At 46.0% G+C, this 20,910-nt stretch overlaps 2 protein-coding genes across 3 annotated transcripts in view; both read right to left on the bottom strand.

Annotated features, from left to right (window-relative positions):
• CLN8 (CLN8 transmembrane ER and ERGIC protein) overlaps positions 1–20,910 on the bottom strand; it is a 234,678-nt gene that overhangs the window by 96,152 nt on the left and 117,616 nt on the right. The gene's annotated exons all lie outside the window — the stretch shown is intronic.
• Positions 1–20,910, bottom strand: part of LOC144762671 (uncharacterized) — a 35,421-nt gene that overhangs the window by 4,624 nt on the left and 9,887 nt on the right. The gene's annotated exons all lie outside the window — the stretch shown is intronic.

Genomic DNA, 20,910 nt, shown 5'->3' with positions numbered 1-20,910 from the left:
CCACTGTGAGGGTGTCGCACCTACGTGTAGGGTATGCCTCAACCCATCTGGAGAATACACAAACAACCACCAGGACATAGCGGAGGCGGTTGCACCTCGGCATTTCAATGAAATCTATCTGCATTCGATTGAATGGACCTCCAGACCTTCCTATGTGGCTCAGTGCAACTGGTGTTCTTTTTCCTACGTTCAGCTGCTGACAGGTCACACAACGCTGGCACACTGCTTCTGCTGCTATTCTAAACTTAGGATTGTACCAGGTCTGTCTAAACACTCTCAGCATAGCATCTCTCCCTAGGTGTACGGGACCATGTATGAGTCTGGCCATTGGGCTCACCATCTCATTGGGCAACACTGCTCTGCCGTCTGCTGAGACCCAAAAATGGGACTCACCCATTACACATCCTGCCTTTTCCCATGTTTCTTTTTCAAAATCAGGAGCATTTTCTTGCATGTTTGACAGTTCATCCCAAGTATCAACAGTTTCCAATATCATGGCTAATTCAGTCCTTACATTTATTCCACCCACTTCCACCTCTGTGAAAGAGTACCCTTGCTCCGCGCAATACCGCGCAACTTCATCAGCATATCTATTGCCTTTCGAAACGAAGTCCTCATTTCTGGTATGTGCAGTGCACTTTACAACTGCGATACCTGCTGGACATTGCAACGCCTCTAGCAACAGGCGCACAAACTCTCCATTGCGAATGGGAGAGCCTGAAGAGGTCATGAACCCTCTTTGAGACCATAACTGCCCGTAATCATGAACCACCCCATAACCATATTGGCTGTCGGTGTATATGGTGACTCGAATTTGATTGCTTGCCAAGCAAGCACGTGTCAAGGCAATAATCTCGGCTACCTGAGCGGAGTGTACTCCTTCCAGGCACCCAGCTTCCACAACTCCAGTAATTGTGCAAACAGCATAAGCTGCTCTCAACTGCCCAACTTCGTCTCTTACACATGAGCCATCGACAAAGAAAATTTCGTCTGGGTCGGTCAGTGGCTCATCTACGATGTCGGGTCTGGGTTTGGTGCATAGTTCAGTCACATCGAGGCAGTCATGGTCTGTACATTCATCATCATCCTCGATATCATTTGGGAGTGGCATCAAGGTGGCAGGGTTCAAAACAGAGCATCTCCTGAGGGTCACATTCTCTGCAGCAAGAATAACTTGCTCATAGCGCGTGAGCCTGCTGTTGGTCAGATGCTGTGTTTTGGTCCTGGTCATCAACAGTTCAACAGAATGGGGCACGCACACCTCTAACGGGTGCCCCATGACGATATTTTCACATCTTTCAATGCTGACACCCGTTGCAGCAACGGATTTGAGACATCCGGGCAACGCTGCGGCTACTGGGTCTAAAGTAGCCGAGAAATAAGCAACTGGTCTGCGGGCATTCCCATGGATTTGGACTAACACAGACAACGCGCAACCTTCTCTCTCACAACAGTAAAGCAAAAATGGTTTATTGTAATCAGGCATTCCCAATGCCGGAGCACGACACAGGTCCTCTCGCAGCTGTAGGAATGCCATCAAACAGTCTTTGTCCCATGGTACCGGATCGCTCACCTCCTTGTGCGTCAGTTTTTGCAAGGGCTTTGCTTTCAGTGAAAAGTTCGCGATCCACTGTCGGCAATAACCCACCATCCCTAGGAACATCCTGACCTCTCTCTGTGTCTTAGGCGCATTCATTTTCATGATCGCCTCTATCCTGTCTGGTGACACCTTTCGTTTGCCTTTCTCTATTCTGTGTCCCAAGTACTGCACTTCTGTCAGGCAGTACTGCAATTTTCCCGGGGACACCTTGTGCCCATTGGCAGCTAGGTGATTTAACAAAGCAATGGAGTCCTCCCTGCAAGCTTCTTCTGTTTCTGACGCCACGAGGAGGTCGTCTATGTACTGGACCAGAACTGACTTCTGGGGCAGCACTAGACTTTCAAGATTTTTCTTCAAAAGCTGGTTAAAGATCGATGGGCTCTCTGTATACCCCTGAGGAATGCGACACCATGTTAGGACGCGACCTTCCAGCTTAAATGCGAAAAGAAAATGGCTTTCTTCGTCCAGAGGGATCGAAAAGAAAGCCTGACAAAGATCGATCACAGTGAACCACTCAGCTTGGAATGGAATCTGAAACAGTATCACTGATGGATTCGGCACCACTGGACAACACGAAACGACTATGTTATTAATCTTTCGGAGGTCCTGCACTATCCGAAATTTCCCATTTGGTTTCTGCAGACCCATAATCGGGGAGTTGCATGGACTACCCACGATTTCTTTCAGTATTCCCTGTTTAATCATGGACTCGATCACGGGTTTTATGCCTGCAATCGTTTCTGGAGTCAATTTATATTGGGGTGTTCTTGGGAACTCAGCATGCGGTTTCACTACAATTTTCACTGGGTCCACCCCTTTGACCAATCCTATCTCTTCCCCAGTGAAATCCCATACTTCTGGTGCCACTGTCTCTCTCAAGTCCCAGGGGAGCTCATCTACTGTCAAAGTAGGGTACAGCTCCACGCATATTCTTGAGTTTGCAACTTTGAAGTCTGCGTCATCATCATTGGTCAATACCTCCACTCCCTGAGGTGTACAGTATATAGTACAATTCAATTTACACAACAGGTCTCTCCCTAGCAGACACACAGGACTTGAATCGCAAACCACAAACTGGTGCTCATCGCTGTACTTCCCTATTTTCACCTGTACCGGTTCTGTCAATTGGCTGGTTATTCTCCTGTTTGCGACCCCCACCACTTGTATGGTCTCTCCAGACATGGGCAGGTCTGGAACTGCAGCTGATCTGATCGTGGACCTAGTGGCTCCTGTGTCCACCAGAAATGTCGTGGGGCACCCTGCTACTTCTGCTTCGACATAGGGTCCCCTCTGGTCCACCTCCAAGGCTGCCCCGAGGGTGCAGTCTTCTCTTTCCACTCTCTGTCCGGTTAATGGGTCCACATAATAGCACTCTTCTCCTTCTACAAACAGGGGCATCTGTCTATAGGTCTTACCCATAGTCCCTACTCGAGGAGGTTGCGGGAACTGGGCTCGGGGAGGAGCCCCCCCCCCTTTGAGCACCTTTCCCTGGTATGGCGTCACCCCTCTTGTAGGCGCGCTCTGGACCTCTTCCTCCTCTATCTCTTGTTCTCCTATCTCTACATTGTAGGGACACTCGCGTTTCCAATGCCCCACCTCGTTACACTGGTGGCACCTAGTCGTTTTCTTCAAGGCAGCTATGTCTAATCTGGGTCTAAAGGTGGAACTCTCCTCATTGCCCTTGTTCTGACTGTACTGCTTCTTTCCTCCTGTACCTATTCCTTGCTGCTGTTGCTGCTGTCCCCCCTTTCCTGCTGCCTGCATCTGTACCACCATCAACTTTTCTTTTAGTTTCTTAGCCTTGGAGTCTATCTCATCACAGCAGTACCTGGCATACCTCAGTATTTCGTCTAGGGGTTTATTTTGCCAACAAATCGAGTGTTGCTGAATCATTAAACTAATATCCGGTCTCAGTCCCAGGACGAACTTGGACACGAATTGCCCTATGTCTTTTGGATCCATTACATCCAGGCCGCTATACTGTTTAAACGCCTTCAGCAATCTCTCGTAATATTCGTGGACGGTCTCTTTGGGTTCCTGTCTGGTTCGGTCTATTCTGACCCAATCTATGTCTTGCATTGGCACTTTCTCTTTCAGCCAAGTCATCACTCTCTCGAATTTTGCCATCACAATCTCGGACGGCCCATTAGTCTTAGCATCTCTCTCCGGCTCCGTTGTGGGCCACTCAGCGCTAACCTTGCATGCTGTCCACAGATCTCCTGGTACTACAATGTCGAACAGCGTGTTCAGATCTATCCATAGGACCTTTGAGATTTTTACAAATCTCTCGACTTGCTTGTACCACTCCACTGGGTTTTCCCGCAATTTGGGAAAGGAGGTGGTAAAAGCAGCTAAATCTCCCCTACTCCAAGGGACATGCACATAGTTCCCATTGGCGACTTCACGCAAAGGGTATGCTTCTATTCCCTGCAGCCTTCCTGGTGTCATACCAAGCGTGCTTCTCCTGACGGTCCCTTTCTTGGACCACCTCTCTTCCCACTTATCTAGTGCCCTCCATGTCCTTATTCCAGTGATCAGTTCCCTTATGTGCGTTTTCAGCCCAATCGTTCTCCTCTCATCTAGGTCTCGATCTGTGTAATGTAGCCTGTGGTTACCCTGTAATGCTTTGGTTCTTGACAGGTCCACCATATATTTGCCTGCTAGTTCGACTAACTTCTCATGGATTGCTCTCGCTTTTCGAGTGATGTCCTTTGCCATATACAGTATTTCATCCTGCTCATACATTTCTATTCTTTCTAAAGGCAGGGTACCATCTATCATGTCATCCAGGTCTGACCTTAAGCTGGCGACATCGAGTCTCTTAGCTTTTATCTCAGCTCGCAATATGTCTTTCGAAGGGGGCTCACTGGTCTCCCTACCATCCCAACTCCGAGCTCTACGTTTGGGCTCGGGAGAGTTAATGAGTGCTCTCCCTTGCTCCCATCTCTCCAGGTCCCATGCTCGGCCATCCGATCTTGGAAGGTGATGGAACACGGGCCTGTTACCCCCACTCTTACTCTGCCCACTCTCTTCTTCTTCTCTCCTTTCACCGTACGCCTCTCTGTTATTTTCCCTCTGGTCGCTACTCTCCCTTTGCCTAGCATCACTCAGTATCCGATACGATCCTTCCTGGTTCCCCATATTCCCTGGGCTGCGCTCGTGTCCGTCATCACAGGGACTATGATGCGACCTCTCACAACTCCCATTCAGTTCTCTGGTGCCGGGCACACAGTGTGGACACTTAAAGCTGTTTCTGTACTCTTGCGCTCTCCTCTCCCCTTCACTGAGTATTGGGCGCGCCACCCCTCCACTCCCGGGGCCCCCGTTTTCCAGGTCTGTTCTATCCCCACTCCGGGCCCAATGGGTGACTCCCCTACTATCTCTCTCTCTCCCGTCCCACTCCGGGTTGCTCTCCCCAGCCCCGCAGTGAGTCCGAGCTCTGCTGTCCTGACTTTCCCTTTCAGCTTCTGCAGCTATGATGCTCTTGTGAGCCTCCACTGCCTCATCCCACTTCTTCATGTACTCATTTAGCTCTTGAAAGGATTTTCGTCCAGATCCCCTCAGATCCACTGGCCATCTAGGGCCCCCAGGGTCCCCTCCTGGATCCCCTGCTGTGTGCATCGGGGTGCTCCACTCTCTTGGTATCGGCATCTGACTTGGGGAATTAATCGTATCGTTCCTCCTTGCCGTCCCTGCTCTTTCTCTGTCCTTCCGTACCCGTTCTTCCCCTCTTGCTCTTTCTTGGTCATATATCGATATTATAGGACCTATGGTAACAGGTACCTGTAGTGCATCTGGTAATGCGTAGGATGTGGCGCTCTCCGTTTCCGGCGCTCTTTGTACCACAAACCTCCCGACTACCTGTTGCACCTGACTAGGCTGGGACAGCTCTTTCTTTGCCTCAGGATCCCACTCTGAACTGGGAAGCGGTCCATGCTCCCCTGCATTGCCCCCCTTTTCTCTTTCACTATGCTCGACCTCCCCCCCTGCTCTATTATACGGGGGTGGCCTGTCTGTCAATAATCTGTTTATCAGGCTGTCCTCTGTTTCGCTCTCATCATCTTCTTCTAGGGGGCTTTTATTTTCGGGCACCTCTAACACTGGGTACAGTTTATTGACTTCCATGTTATGTACTCTCCATCTTTTAGCATCCGCATCCCATCTGGCATCCTGCACTGCCCTTACCGATCGTTTCACCCTTTCTTGTCGTCTGTTCATATTCTTTTCATGCGCTGCCCTAATCCATGCATCAAGGGCTTCAAACTGGGTCGGTCTAGGCAAGGGTCTCATTGAGGTCATGACTGATTTTAATCGATGTAACACCTCTAATCTGAACGTCCCGTACTTCGGGAACGTCAGTTCCTCATTTCCTTCCGTAATCTTACTCCACTCTGATATCCAAAGGATCGTATGCAACCCAACATTCACTGCCATGTAACGAGCCGGCGTACCCTCCGGCGGGGCTTCTTCCCCTTCTTCCGATCCCCGCTTCTCTTTTTTAAACACCGCTCTCAGCCATTTAAAACACTTCATAATTATACGCACAATATCCAGCCTCGCTACTCTGTTTACTTCCTGATGACAATCCACCAATCCTAACGCGGCTTTGCTAACTTGGCCTATCGCAGCGCGGTCTTTCTCCGGTCGGCCAATCACGTCGCGACACTTTCTGACGTCTTTGCTAGCTGGCCTATCACAGCGCGGTCTTTCTCCTGTCGGCCAATCACGTCGCGACACTTCCTGACGTCACTTTTCTCCGCTTCGCAGCAGCACCCCTCCTTTCTCAACTCGTCTCCCGATCATGCATGCGTCCCATTCATACACCGAAAAATGACTACTTCCGACCAAGCGGTCACTTCCCTCGACTGTACGTCCACAGTCTATATGTAATTGTCAACACAACTGACGAAATGTCTATCGTCTCTCTGATAGGTTGCTTACACACACAGTAACCTCCGACCAGCGTCCGTTACTCACGCACTCACTCTTACGTTCCCCCTATCTCGGTCTTTCGGGTGATCAATGGTACCTCATGACCCCCTTCACTCCAGTTGACAATTACTCTGGGTGTCCGATACACCCGAACCACTTAAGCTCTCCTTGAACTTAAGATTTCCACCGGTTGCGCGCGCTCACAACCTGTTCCACAGTCACTCTACAGACATTCAACTCCGCCAGACATTACAACATAGATACAATACAAAAACACCGCAATCTAACACGCATGACCCTTTATACTCACTCTCGACCGATACTGCTGCTTTTTCTGTCTCACGTCATCCGGATCTTCTTCAGCGGGCGGTTCTTCCGATCATCGATTTCTAGGGGCCTTGGGGTAAGCTAACCTGGCCTAGGTCACCGTCCTCAAGAAGGCAACCATCCTCTATAGCTACCAACTGGAAGGGCGAGATTTTGATCGATACCTTATCACTATTGATCTAAACCTCGATCTGGTCGACTGAACCTTTATTGCCTGTCAATGAGGAAGAAAGTGCATCTCTTACCAAGTTAGTTCACCCAATAAAGGACTCTGCTCCCAAAGATCACAAACAACTTCTAGCTTTCAAAAGTTTATTGTAAGGATAGGATAAGCTGCAAATACAGGCATCTCAGAATGAGATTCACGAGATACACAGGTCCAACTACATACATGTGCTCTCTGAAAGCCCTCAGACGAGCAACGGAAATTACTAACACAAGTTCTAAGAATAATAAAGCTATCAGCATTGACGCATATTGAGATCTCTCCTTCATTTAAGTTGGAGGAAAAACGCACAGGTTAGGCTGTCCCTACCCTGCTCTAGATGGTATCCCTACTTAACCAAATCCCAACCTAACAAAGGTGTCAGCAGTGAATGACCCCCAAGGGAAGTCACTCACTCTTAGTCTCTTGGTGAAAACCTATAGTTCTCCAGTCATGACCCCTCTCTGCCTACCCATCCGCTCTCTAAAGGGTCCTCAGGTATCTGTTCTAACTCCACCCAGGGGTGCTGTCCCTAATACAAAACAGTCAACAACATTTGAGACGCCCCTCGTGAGACGCCCCTCACGTGGTGTAGCTTCTGGCTTTTTCCATGCTGCTTTGTATTGGGCCTCATACGTTGGAGTTGACCTTGCTTCTCAGACTCTTCTCCGGCCCGCTGATACCCCTTAAACATTCCGGAACCCTCCTCCATGTCTGGGCCGTCTCCTGAACAGACCTCTATTCATTTTATTTATAATTGGATTCCCCCTTTTCTCTTGCAGACAGACATCTGCAGCCAAGATCCCAACTCTCATAGACTTCCAAAAAGGTTCGCAACATTTCTTGGCCCAGACATGTACGTGTAAACCAACGTTAAAACATTTCAGGCCTACAACATGTCTCATAATAATTATAGCATTCAACTTCTTCATTTAATTAAAGCATGTTAATACTCTTATTCTATTATTCAGTAAACACATCTATAAATCATGGCCCATTAATGCAATGACCAAAACATTAGTACAATCTATGTCGTGAAAAGAAACACCTTCCCCTCCCCTTCTAGCTCTGGCTCTGAGGCCTACCACATTCTGCGTTTAACCACATGCCATCTTACATTTTAACAGCTACACGACATGGATTCAGGAATAATCACATCTAATAAAATCATATAGTGTCACACATTTCTGTATTAGTTCCACTTCTACTTAAATCTCTACATTAGCTATACATTCAGAATATTATTGCAGATACTATTAGCACTCATGGCATTTCTCCTCATGATTTGTGCTTACTACGGGTAAGTGTGATGCACTCATACATTTAAGTCAGTTTGCGCTCTCTCAGTACAATACAACAGCAAGACGTTGGTATCGGACAGTCACGCCTGTAGGTTTGTTACTCAGTCACTCTTTGCGTGCTGGTGTTTTTAAACCCGTTCTTCACCTTGTGAGGGGAAATGTCACAAGTGGAGTTTTATGCCTCACGCACGCCAGGCAGCAGCAGCCCTTGTGCGGACCCGTGCTCTATGCAGAGGTGCCTGTTAAGGGGCAGCGTTTGTGTGAATGGAGGACGGGAGGGAGCCGGAGGCGCAGTGTGACGTCCGTCTTTGGGCAAATGCACTGCATGAAACAACCAGCCGACACGTGTTTCGTCAGGGTGTCAGTTAACCACTGACTCTTCAGGGCTGGGAATGATACAAAAGGTTGCATGAGCATTTATTGGAAGGAGAACCATTCACTGGGGAAACGGACTCCTGTAATTTGGTGACATTTGTGCATATCACCCATTACAAGTGGAAACCCTAAACAAAAAAACAATAAAGCAATACGTGAAAAGGTGAAATGAAACAGAGACACAGTGGAGACATCCGTGTGTGTATTCGAGGCTGACCTATAGACATACAAATATCTAGGCGACGACATGCGAGGTGACTCCCAGTGACATAAATATGATTTGTAGAACACAAACTTACGCAATTTTTACATGGTTATACAGGCTTAAAACAAGCGGAATAACGTTATGATTTGTGTGTATAATTCTTTGCTATTATAGCTTTTAATAAATATAATTTATCAGAGGCGAAATCATCAGTCGATTAACTAGAAAATACGGATTTCCATGTTACTGGCAGGTAAGCTAGAGAGCCGGGCGAAAGAAAAGGTGGGGGCCGAGACGGGGGACAGGTGGGTTATCAGGGGCGGAACAGGATGGGTGAAGGAGGCACATGCTTATTCAAAACCGGAAGTAAGTAGTTATAGAACAGGACACATATAGTACCTGCGCTGGTGTGTGCAAGGCAGTGTAGTCTGAAAGAATATAGTTGAGAGAAAATATACCTATTAGTTCTAGAGCCAGAACTGGTGACTCTGGTATGTTGACATTGGAAATTAAGCCAATACTGCCCACGTTGGCAAAGAGACAAAACTCACCGAGACACCAGCGATAATTTCAACCTGGTGCGTCAAAACAGGCGGGTGAGTACTTGCGTCGGATAAGACGACAATTCTAGAGATCAGTAAGACTGTACAAGTTCCATGTGGGCAGCCCCCTCCCTTGTGGTACGCAGTGAAGGTGAAGCGTGAAAGACCCAAGGTGGCTCTCCTGGGCCCTTCTGACATGGGCTGAGAGGGTAATTTGGCTCCCTCATCACTTTCAGTTGCTGTATACTGGGAAGGGCTGGGTTTCTGGCCCTCCTTTTCTGACACCTCTTTCTCTTAGCCTAAACGCTGCATCTGCAAGATAACAGCGGCTAGGCCCATGCTTGAGCTCTCCTGAGGTGTAAAGGTTCAGCCCGTCTGAATCCCTTTTTCGTAGTAAATTAAAAACGTGGCTGTTCTCTAGGTTTTGAACTCAGTCCTGAACTTAGCATTGTTCCTTCTCCCTTCTTCTGAGCCTTCTGTCCTAGCGCCGGGACACCCCTTCGGGGGTAGCCGTGCGCTTTATAAGCTACTTAAATAAATAAATAAATAAATAAATAAATAAAGTGACCCCTGCCCCTGCATAAAGGAAAAGCAGAGCATCCTGCAGGGCTCACAACAAAAACAAGCATTTGCACTGCAACAGGTCTTGCTTTTGATTTAGAGTTATTAGCGTTGTATGAAATAACCTGGTCAAGCAAAACATGACTGTTTAATGCGAGTTACGCTAATTGCTGATTTACCATGTGCATGAATTTTAGAATGCATAGGACCTTCAAGAGTGGATGCAGAAAAGCAGCCTTAGTAGCAAGAAGGGAGCAAGTGATCGGAGGTTAAAAAAAAAAGAAAGCAGGACGGGCTGAGGGCGAGTGGAAGGAGGTGGGGGGAGTTAGCAAAACAGGGGAGGGCATGGTGGATTAAGGAAACAATAGAGAGGAATGATGGAGCTAAGGCAAGGGAAAAAAAATGACATTTGACGGGAGTTGTAGAGGTGTAAATTGGGCTGCAGGGCAGGGAGATCAGGGGATTGGTGGGGGGCAGGAAGACAACTTCAGAGGGTGGAAGGATAATGTGAGAAAGAGGAGGCGCAAGAAATAGGAGAAAGGAGTATACAGGAGAATGAAGAAATACCAGAGGAATAGAAGAAACAGGAGAGGTAAGGCAGGAAGAGGTGCATGGGAGTTGGAGTGGAGTTATGGAGCATTATGTTTAGGAGTAGCAACTTTCTTATTAGTAGGGGTGGGCAGAATTTGCGAAGTTGTCCTCCACAAATTATGTCGAAATTGGTCCAAATCTCCGCGAGCACGCAGAACTTTCGCGAAGACGCAGAGATTGCTTTTCCCGCCGTTCGCAATTTGTTTTTGCGTGCTCGCGGGGGAAATATATCTCTAACTTGCCCATGCGGTCGCTAATGGGCGCGGCCATCTTGCTTGCAATGCTTATTTCCTGTTCCGGGTCAAATGACGTGTTCGCGATCGCAAACTCTCGCGGGATAGTGCGACCGGCTACCAACAATTCAACATCTCGTGGTGCACGCGAACGGATAGGAAAACTCGCCGGCGAATGCAGGGATCCGGTATGTCGCTACCGTGCACGCGAGAACGCATTTTTAAAAGCGCAAACAAGAAAAGACTTCAGTTTTGCAACGAATAGCGGAAGTTTTGACATTACCGCGTTCTCCGCGGAACAAGGAAATGTCAAAATATTGCGAATTCCACGAGTGGAACGAAATACACGCCCAGGCCTACTTATTAGTATACAGACCGGTTGTCACTCACCGTAAACCCATGCGCCTAGACTATGCAATAAAGCTGAGGCGATCATCTGTGAAGCATCTGGAAGCAACAATCTCTGTACAGGGGTTTCACGCTCCACTTTCTCGCAGCAGGGAGGAGTGGAGGGCTGGGGCAAGGGGACAGGGAAATAACGTATGATAGTCTGAGTCAGCTGAGAAAGGCCCTTCCTGTGAAGCAGGTTTAAATGAGCACTCTGCTTGGATTAGTGACACATTCACAATAGGGCCCTATATATCCTATTTTATTTAGGACTACGACAGTATCGTATACCTGCAAATTCCTTCGCTGGAGAGGAGCATTGGTACTGTTACTGGTATCACGCTGGGCTGATGGTATACCCAGTTTAGTAGGCACTTGCCAGAATGGAATAGACACCAATGACTCGCATGCATTGAAGACTCAGTGCACTTCTCGCTCTTAGGGTTTGTAGTCCTCAGGGCAATTTCTCTTATTGGCAATGTAACTCATTACGACTACAATCCCCAGAGAAACTTCTAAAGTTACTTTTACAGATGGTATGCACTGGAAGCAGTGTAGCATATTGGTGTTAAAACTAACAAGTGGTGGTTATGCTGCTAGCAAACCGCAATAATGGCTGCCCAAATTGTAGCCATCTCAGTGAAATTCACTTCTTGCAAAGCTGCTTCAGCACTGTCAGAAAATGAATGGTCAGTTGACACTTCCTATGGCGTCACTCCCTTGACATTACATCTTATGGAAATTAGAGGGGCCTCGCATGTTCCTATCCCGCTCAGAGCCCCACAAATCCGAGGACCGGCCCTGCCTCCTTGCCCCCTCTGTGGACGCCCATGGAAATGGGTAGATCGGCAGACCGGGGTTAAAAAATGAATGTCGACACGTGTGACTCTGGGGTCAGGTGGCTAATGTAGAGGTGCATGAGAGAATCATCACACTTGCTCCTTTCTGAGTGTTTGGAGAGTGAACTGTATGTTCTAGTGGAGCTTAATGTGAGGCTTTTCTTAGGCATGCACTGCCCTCTGCCATGACAACGCTCATTCTTACTAGTGTCTCGCAGTTTGCTACAAAATTATTGTGTGCGCGTTAAATGCCCCAATGGAAACAAAGCAGCGTTGTACTGCCCTATAAGAGTTTGTTCATTCCAAGGGAGTGACCAGAAAATTAAAATACCCTCTACTGTGAGCCAAAGCTCTAATGCCACCAAGCAAGCGAAGCAAGTCATTACGGCCATCAAGCAAGTCATTACGGCCCTCCCCAGAGGAACTTGCTTATCTCTTCCATCCAATCCAAGCACCAAGCACCGGGGATTTGTTCTCATTCCCAAAAATTGTATCTCGCACTAACCTTTTTAAAAGCCATCACCTAGCTATGTCTTATAAAACTGTGCTGGAGAACATGTGATGCGAGCAGGTCACGTGGTTATTTAAAGCCCCAGCGCCAGGTTTTCAGGGGAGCGCGAAGTGAGTGGTATTTCTCAAAAAGGCGCCTTTCCTGGGACGCTTCATCGGGTTGAAAGAGTTCAGTATGACAATATATATCCTGCCGGTTAGTGCCCAGAGCAAAGTCATGTGCCTTGGAGAGTTCCAGAAAGGGATATCTAGGCGCTAGTTTCCTCTGCTTCTAAGCACGCGGGATTCTCCAGAAATGTTCCGTTGCCAGAGAGAGATGATTAGCAGCGTTTAAGCCTCGAGTGCTGTATGTTGCTGACAGGTTAATGGATGCACCGGTCTCAAGCGGGCGCCATTGAGTGACGTCAAGTGAGAGGTGTGATATAGGCATGTTTATTTCAGGGATGTGAAGACTTGACGTAAAGGACACCCTTTAAAGGGGTTGGGGTCATCTTCCCGGGCCTCTGAGAAGGGCACTGCAGGCCTCTCTCAGGCCGCTGCAGTCCTGGAGGTACAGGGGGGCTTGCTCTACAGGGGGCCCCTCCAGCCTAAGATCTATGAATAACAGACAAGGGAGACCGAAAGGGGCCCATCATCACATTCTCTATGTATGTGTGTGTGTGTGTGTGTATATATGTCTTTGTAGGGGGGGGTGAGGGGTCAGGCAAGGAGTCATTTGATGTTACACCCTTGGGGCACTGCCATACTCGTGGTAGGAAGCACCAAGAGTTGTTGCTCTGTAGTTTTAGGCCTGCCGACTGCAGAAGTTTGTATTGTTCACTTACTTTTTGGTAAGGTTGTTGGATTTCAATTCATATCACCACGCGGCGTCTTCAATCCCTCGTTCACCCCCTCTTTTAAACCTCACGCCAACTCCAAGAAGGGGTGAAAACACAAAAAGCCTCATTAACAAGTAAATGGTCTTTTACAGATCTGTGAAGTACTCGGGTGCGGCTGTGTGTGTGCCAGGGAAGCTGTCTCAGCCGGGCTTCTAGCTGCCTCGTCATGGGGTGGGAGTAGGAAGATGTACACAGCAGGGTGAAAGGGATGGCCAGTGCAGGCAACGCTTTTCTTTTGTATAGGAATTTCTGCTGGCGTCATACCCCAGGGTTTGCTGTCGGTGCACTTGTATAGATGTGTATTTCATACAAGTGCACAGACAGCAAACTCTGGGCTATGACGCTAGCAGGAATTACTTTACACAGGAAAAACATCACCTGCACTGTCATTCCTTTCCCCCTGCTGTCTGTGCACTTGTATGGGATACACATCCACGGCGCTGCTCACCAGATGAATGGTGAACAGGGCCATGGATCGGTCTCTTTTAGCATCCAAGGGCACCGGCGAAGAAGCAGAGGAGGCCCTAGCAAGGAGAAACCAGGAGACATTTGACCCACATCTATCTACACTGTGTGACCTTCGGGAGGGGCTGGATGACAGGGCGACAGTGCTGCTGATCAGCCCAACGCCACAGAATAGTATCAGAAGAACAGACAGCAGTTTTTAGCCCCATCCATGCTGCCGTCGGCCATTGGCCGACGGCAGGCTACCTCGCTGGTGCTGCCGTCGTCCAATGGCCGACGCGGCCCCGCCCGTTTTGCGGAGTGGCCGCACTGCCGCAAAACGGGCGGCGCAGCCAATGGGTTAAGTAAGTTCCAGTAACTTTAATGCATTCTACAGCATCACCAGCAATACTACTGGCTGCATATCTAGGTTATTCTAAGTGAACAGTGTTCTAGACTTACATGCATGGAAACGTCAAGGAGGACAGTCCCCTCCCAATAGGCAAATGTAGTGTAAGCTTATAGGGGCAGATTTACAAGCCCCTTGTGCCACTTTTGCGTCACTTTTCCCATGTTAAAAGTGACGCAGGGGGCTTGTAAATCTGCCCTGTAGTGTTCATCTTTTGGGGTGCCAGTGGGGTAATTTTAGGGTTCAGGATGGGTATGGGTTTTGGGATGCTAGGGAGAATTTTAGGATTCAGAGTGGGTATGAGTTTTGGGGTGCCAGGGGGTAATTTTAGGGTTCAGGGTGGGTATGGGGTTTAAAGGGCCAGGGGGCAGTTATAGGGTTCAGGGCGGGTATGGGTTTTGGGTTGCCAGGGGGTCATTTTAGGGTTCAGGGAATGTATGGGTTTTAAAGGGCCAGGGGGCAATTTTAGGGTTCAGGGCGGGTATGGGTTTTGGGTTGCCAGGGGGTAATTTTAAGTTTCAGGGCGGGTATGAGTTTGGGGGGGGGGGCAGGGGTAATTTTAGAGTTCATGGTGAGTACGGGTTTTGATGTGCTGGGGGTAATTTTGGGGACCAGGGCGGGTATGGATTTTGGGGTGCCACAAAAGAACGAGATGGCTGTAGCACAACAATCCTATGGTGTATGAGATCATATATGCAGCCTGCTTCCTGCCCCCCCCCCCCATGGCTCCTCCTGCTCCCCAGTGTTTCTTATGCCCCACCTGGCACACATCATGTCGGAGGATGGAGATGACGTTAACATTTTGCCCCCCCCCCCGGAAAAATTTCTGCGGACGCCCATGGTTGGCCATATTATGTAAGGCCCAAAGAGTCAACGTGAGTGAGGCCAGGGGGCATAGCTGCTAAGGATTTAATGTTCTTATGTGTGACATTTCTATGCCATAAGTGTGACACTGTGAGGGTCTCTATCATGAGTACAATACAACAGCAAGGCGTTGGTATCGGACAGTCATGCCTGTAGGTTTGTTTCTCAGTCACTCTTTGCGTGCTGGTGTTTTTAAACCCGTTCTTCACCTTGTGAGAGGAAATGTCACAAGTGGAGTTTTATGCCTCACACACGCCAGGCAGCAGCAGCCCTTGTGCGGACCCGTGCTCTATGCAGAGGTGCCTGTTAAGGGGCAGCGTTTGTGTGAATGGAGGACGGGAGGGAGGCGCAGTGTGACGTCCGTCTTTGGGCAAATGCACAACCCATAAACACTTCGGGAATATGTGAATACTTTGCTTGAATAACGAAGAATTTTGAAAAAACGAAAAAAGGAAAAGAAAATAAACAATACATTGTTTATGCGATTCATATTGTTTCTGTTATGTTATGCATGGTAATAACTCTTGGTTCAGATTCATATGAAAAATTGTTATTACATGTTTGAGTACATATTTTCTTGAATAATGGGCAGAAAATTATTATTTTTAATATTTTTGAGTACAATATTGCACAGTCAGGGCAAGTGAACAGTGCACCTATATAAACAAACAGGTTATGTTTGTGTTGTTTTTGAGACCTAAAAAGAACAATAAAGTGATAAAACAAATTACAAAAATGTTCATAAACTATTGAAAATAAGCGACAATATGCAAAATATAGGATAGAATATTTTCGAAAGTTAAAAAAGAAAAAAGGAAGATTATGAAAGAAAAGGACAGATCAATAAAAAAGGGAAAATGTCAAGGAAAAGCATGAAGGTATAACGTTGTTATGTAAACATAGTTTTGCCATTAGCCTAGCCTCTCAGTACTGTCAGATTCAGCTACCTTCATGCCCTGGTCTAAAGGATTCTCTCGCAGACTGAGTCTCTTTTATGTAAGAGTAGGATTATCAGTAGTGTGGGTGCCACTGAAAGTTTGTGTCAGTGTACGGTTGTAGTGGGTGAGGCCAGAGATCTCTACCAATCTGAGGACATGCCACCTGAAAGTCTTGTCATAGCACGGCTTGAGGTATCTGTAAGGGAACAAACTACTGTGTCTAGTTGGGGTCCAACATCCATTTAAATCATTTTAATAACGAAAACTTCTTAACTAGCTTCAATCATTTTAGCTGTGGTTTCTTGGTTTGGAGTGTTGTCTTTACGGGGAGTGCTGTTTTATGACAAGCTGTGCCATTGTACCATTGTAAGATAGTTGATAACCTGCTACATATACCTTAATAAACAACCTACCTACTCGACTACAGGCATGGTAATGTCTAGACACTTCCCTCATCTATCCCTCCACGGATGTATGACGTTACAACGCATACTTTTACCACGCCTACCATTACCACGCAATTTTTACAACGCAGAATCCATTACAACGAAGTACCATTACCACGCATGTATTTACAACGCATATACCTTTACAACGCATACAATTACAACGTAAGTATTGGTAAGTATATAATATTTTTTTAATTTAATTTAATTAAAATTAATATAATGTAATTTAATTTAATTAATTATATTTAATTTAATTTAATTTAATTTAATTAATTTAATTTAATTTAATCAATTTAATTTAATGTAATTTAAATATAATTATATTTAATTTTTACCCTGTACCCTTTTACCCAAAAACCCAAAACTGACCCTGAACCCTAAAAATACCCCTTCACCCAAAAACCCAAAACTGACCCTGAACCCTAAAAATACCCCTTTACCCAAAAACCCAAAACTGACCCTGAACCCTAAAAATACCCCTTTACCCAAAAACCCAAAACTGACCCTGAACCCTAAAAATACCCCTTTACCCAAAAACTGAAAACTGACCCTGAACCCTAAAAATACCCCTTTACCCAAAAATTGAAAACTGACCCTGAACCCTAAAAATACCCCTTTACCCAAAAAACTGAAAACTGACCCTGAACCCTAAAAATACCCTTTTACCCAAAAACTGAAAACTGACCCTAAACCCTAAAAATACCCCTTTACCCAAAAACTGAAAACTGACCCTAAACCCTAAAAATACCCCTTTACCCAAAAACTGAAAACTGACCCTGAACCCTAAAAATACCCCTTTACCCAAAAACTGACCCTGAACCCTAAAAATACCCCTTTACCCAAAAACTGAAAACTGACCCTGAACCCTAAAAATACCCCTTTACCCAAAAACCCAAAACTGACCCTGAACCCTAAAAATACCCCTTTACCCAAAAACCCAAATAATATTTTTAATAAAATAATATACTTACCAATACTTACGTTGTAATGGTATGCGTTGTAAAAGTACCTGCGTTGTAAATACATGCGTGGTAATGGTATGCGTTGTAATGGATCCTGCGTTGTAAAAAATGCGTGGTAATGGTAGGTCGTTGTAAAAGTTGCGTTGTAAAGGTTGTATACCATCCCCTCCACTATTCCTTTTCAATCCAAATAACAGACTAACATGTCCACCACTCAAATACATTTCATATTTCCCTACTAATCCTGTTTGGGTTCTGCAGTAGCGTGCTACTCCCCAAAAAGCACTTCAACACCTCATCAGGGGTAGCAAGCGCTATATAAATGCAAACCTTTTCCCTCTTCTATCTCTCCACTATCCTTCTCAATCCAAATAACAGACTAACTTATCCACCGCTCAAAGTACTTTCATATTTCACTATACTAATTCACCACTAAACCTTTATGAGTTCCGGAGTAGAGTGCTACTCGCCAAAAAAGCGCTTTGACGCCTAGTCAGGAATAGTAAACACTATATAAATACAATTACAATACAATACATGGAATATCTGAGATCTGTAGTATGTGTGGTCAATGGTCTGCCTAAGGTGACGTGTTGAATGCAGTCTGGTACCAATTTTAACCTTATCTTCGTATACACAAAGTATTAAACAACCGGCGCTTAACATTTAGAAAGATGTTGAGAAACATCAAATAAAAATAAACATGTTTAATATTTTCTGAAAAAATTACAGGTTATAAATAATTCATCACTAAAAAAATCAAATGCTCATCGGTATGTACTTGAAGCTTACTGTAAATTACATGTATCTGAAACCAAATTAGACTGATTCTGTGGCTAACCAGTAGATGTCAGAATAGGACTTGTGTTCAGCCGTTCTCTGTTATAAAAATAAAAAAGTGCAGCGGAGAGATACGAGAAAGAAAGATTACTAAACAACTTACCAAATGAGTCTGAAAACCACTATATTTGATAAGAATATCAGCACTTGATACAAATAATATGGGTGTCAGCTTACCACTGTTTTCTAAAACAACCAAAGACAAATAGAATTCTTCATATATAGATATGGGTACGCAGTATAATTGTGAAACACATTTCACGGGGAACTGTGAAATATTGGTCATTATTTATATTTATTAGTGCAACATATTACTTAATCATTGTCGAGTGTGGAGAGGGGCACGACTCAAAAGAGGCACAACATCAAGTTCTCCCCACACCCCTAAGACTGGAAGAATCGGAAACAAAATTCAGAACAATGCTAAAAACACACTTATATAAACTGTAAGCAGGGGCTTGGAGGGGGGATGTGGGAAGGCTGTATGTCTCTGATAACCTGCTTTCTTCAGCGCGGGGACACGCCGGGATGGCGTCGCCAGGCGCTTTATAAACGACCTTATTATTATTATTATTATTAAGTGGGGTAAGACGCACCTCGCCTCCCTCAACAATGGTGTTATATGGTTTATATACGACTAAGGCATTAAAAATCTAAAAGATACAGGAATGGTGGGAGACGTTCAAGACTACAATCATTGTGTACAAGGAACCACTCTATTAGCGGCATGCTTTATCGTTGGGAGCTCGACCCGAGTGGAGTGAGTACATTGATAATGCTTGGTTGTAGGGGGATCTAAAGATGCTTAAAAACCGTTCCCCGAGATTAACCTGGCCTCATTTTTTTGGGTCTGCCCCTGTACCATTTAAAAATATGAAAAAGTCAATGCCACTGGATTTTATTGACCCACGCATCCTGCTGGTCAACATGTTTGAGCAGTTTGATTATCAGCCCCTCAGGGTCCATAACTTTAATCAGGACTCACTTTTAAACAAACCCCTAACAATAAGAAGTCCTTTCCTTAGCATTCTAAGTGTGGGATAGGGTAAATGTAAGAAGAAAGCATGTTCGCTTACTTAGCCAATATGGTACACACAAGTGGTATCAGCCCCCCACCCCCCTGTCGTGTGTGTCAGCCCGAACTGGAACAGTTTCCCGGCTCACACACAGGTCTTTAAAATACCATTTACTTGTTAACGAGGCTCTGTTGTTTCTCACCCCATCTTAGAGCCCCTGCATCTCCACTCAGCCTATTGCTGGAAGAATCCGCCCCCTCCCCTCCGAAATGTAACTCTAGTTGCACCACTGGGTGGCATGACCTGTGGGGAGGAGATCGAAACATATATTAATGCACCCAAACACTATATATAAGCACCTTTGTATTTACCCAAACAAGGGATTCAATACCTTTAAAAACACCACACATAACATTCAAACGAATAGGCGAGGCACTGTACATATACACTGAAGCGTTTTACACCACTGCAAAAGATCCCATTTAAGGCCTGGTGAACCAAGGCATACACAATATAACCGACCTTATGTAAACACACGTAGGGTGCAAGTAGATAAGGGCAGCACATTACACTGCAAGCCAAAGTGATAGCGTTTCAGCCACTGACGTGTTAGTACTTACCCAACGTCTATAATTATAAAGCCGGAAAGGAGAAGGGAGGGGCCACGCCCCTGTAGTCAGACACTACATCAAGGATCATGTCAAGTCTCTGAAGGTTTTGCATAATCACTTTAGGTGAATAATTTGAACTCAAAATGAGGGGAAATGGTAGTTTGTCATAATTTCAATTCATTCCTCTTACTTCTTCTTTAAGGGTGCCATTCCACAAAACACCTACATATTACCCCACTCTCCTGTATTGATTCCAAGTTCTTGTTTTAGCTCTGTGTGATCGACAGTCCTCGTCTGGTGTGTGAGAGTGGAAGGAGGGTGCACTCAGAAATAGCAGTAAAACTTCACGTGTCTATCGTAGGTTCATACGAAAGGTAGTTTCTCCTGCTCGCGCTGCTGGGCGTACGAGAGAGATCAGCGGTGTACTACATTTTGGCTCAAAAATGTAATTGCACACTGAGATAAAGTCCTGTATATCTTGGAAATTGTTTGTTATATATTGAGCAAGTGAAAATAGCTGTGCACAAAAATTGTGAGTGGGGTAGGGGGGGGGCGATTGTGCATCTTATATTATAAACTAAATTTACAGCAACACTAAGGTTGCATACATTTGTAAGACGGGGCCGTAGAGTCATATTAAGATTGATAATGGCACTTTTCGATGAGGGAAGTTGATATGAGAGATGTGTGTATTGTGTGAAAGTGGCCTAGTGTCCTAGGAAGGTAAACTACAGTGTTAGATCACTGAGTGGTGGTCAGAGGGGCTGTACTTACTACTTTCATGTATATACTAAGTTATGCTTTCACGGTATTAAGTTGGTTCCATCGAGACTCATCAATCATACCCACTGTGTTGGACTATAAGCAGAACACCCATCGTTGTGCTTTTGC

Source organism: Lissotriton helveticus, chromosome 6, assembly GCF_964261635.1.
Source record: "Lissotriton helveticus chromosome 6, aLisHel1.1, whole genome shotgun sequence".
NCBI lineage: Eukaryota > Metazoa > Chordata > Amphibia > Caudata > Salamandridae > Lissotriton > Lissotriton helveticus.
The sequence above is the reverse complement of the archived record's forward strand: the minus strand, read 5'-3'. Positions and strand labels throughout refer to the sequence as shown.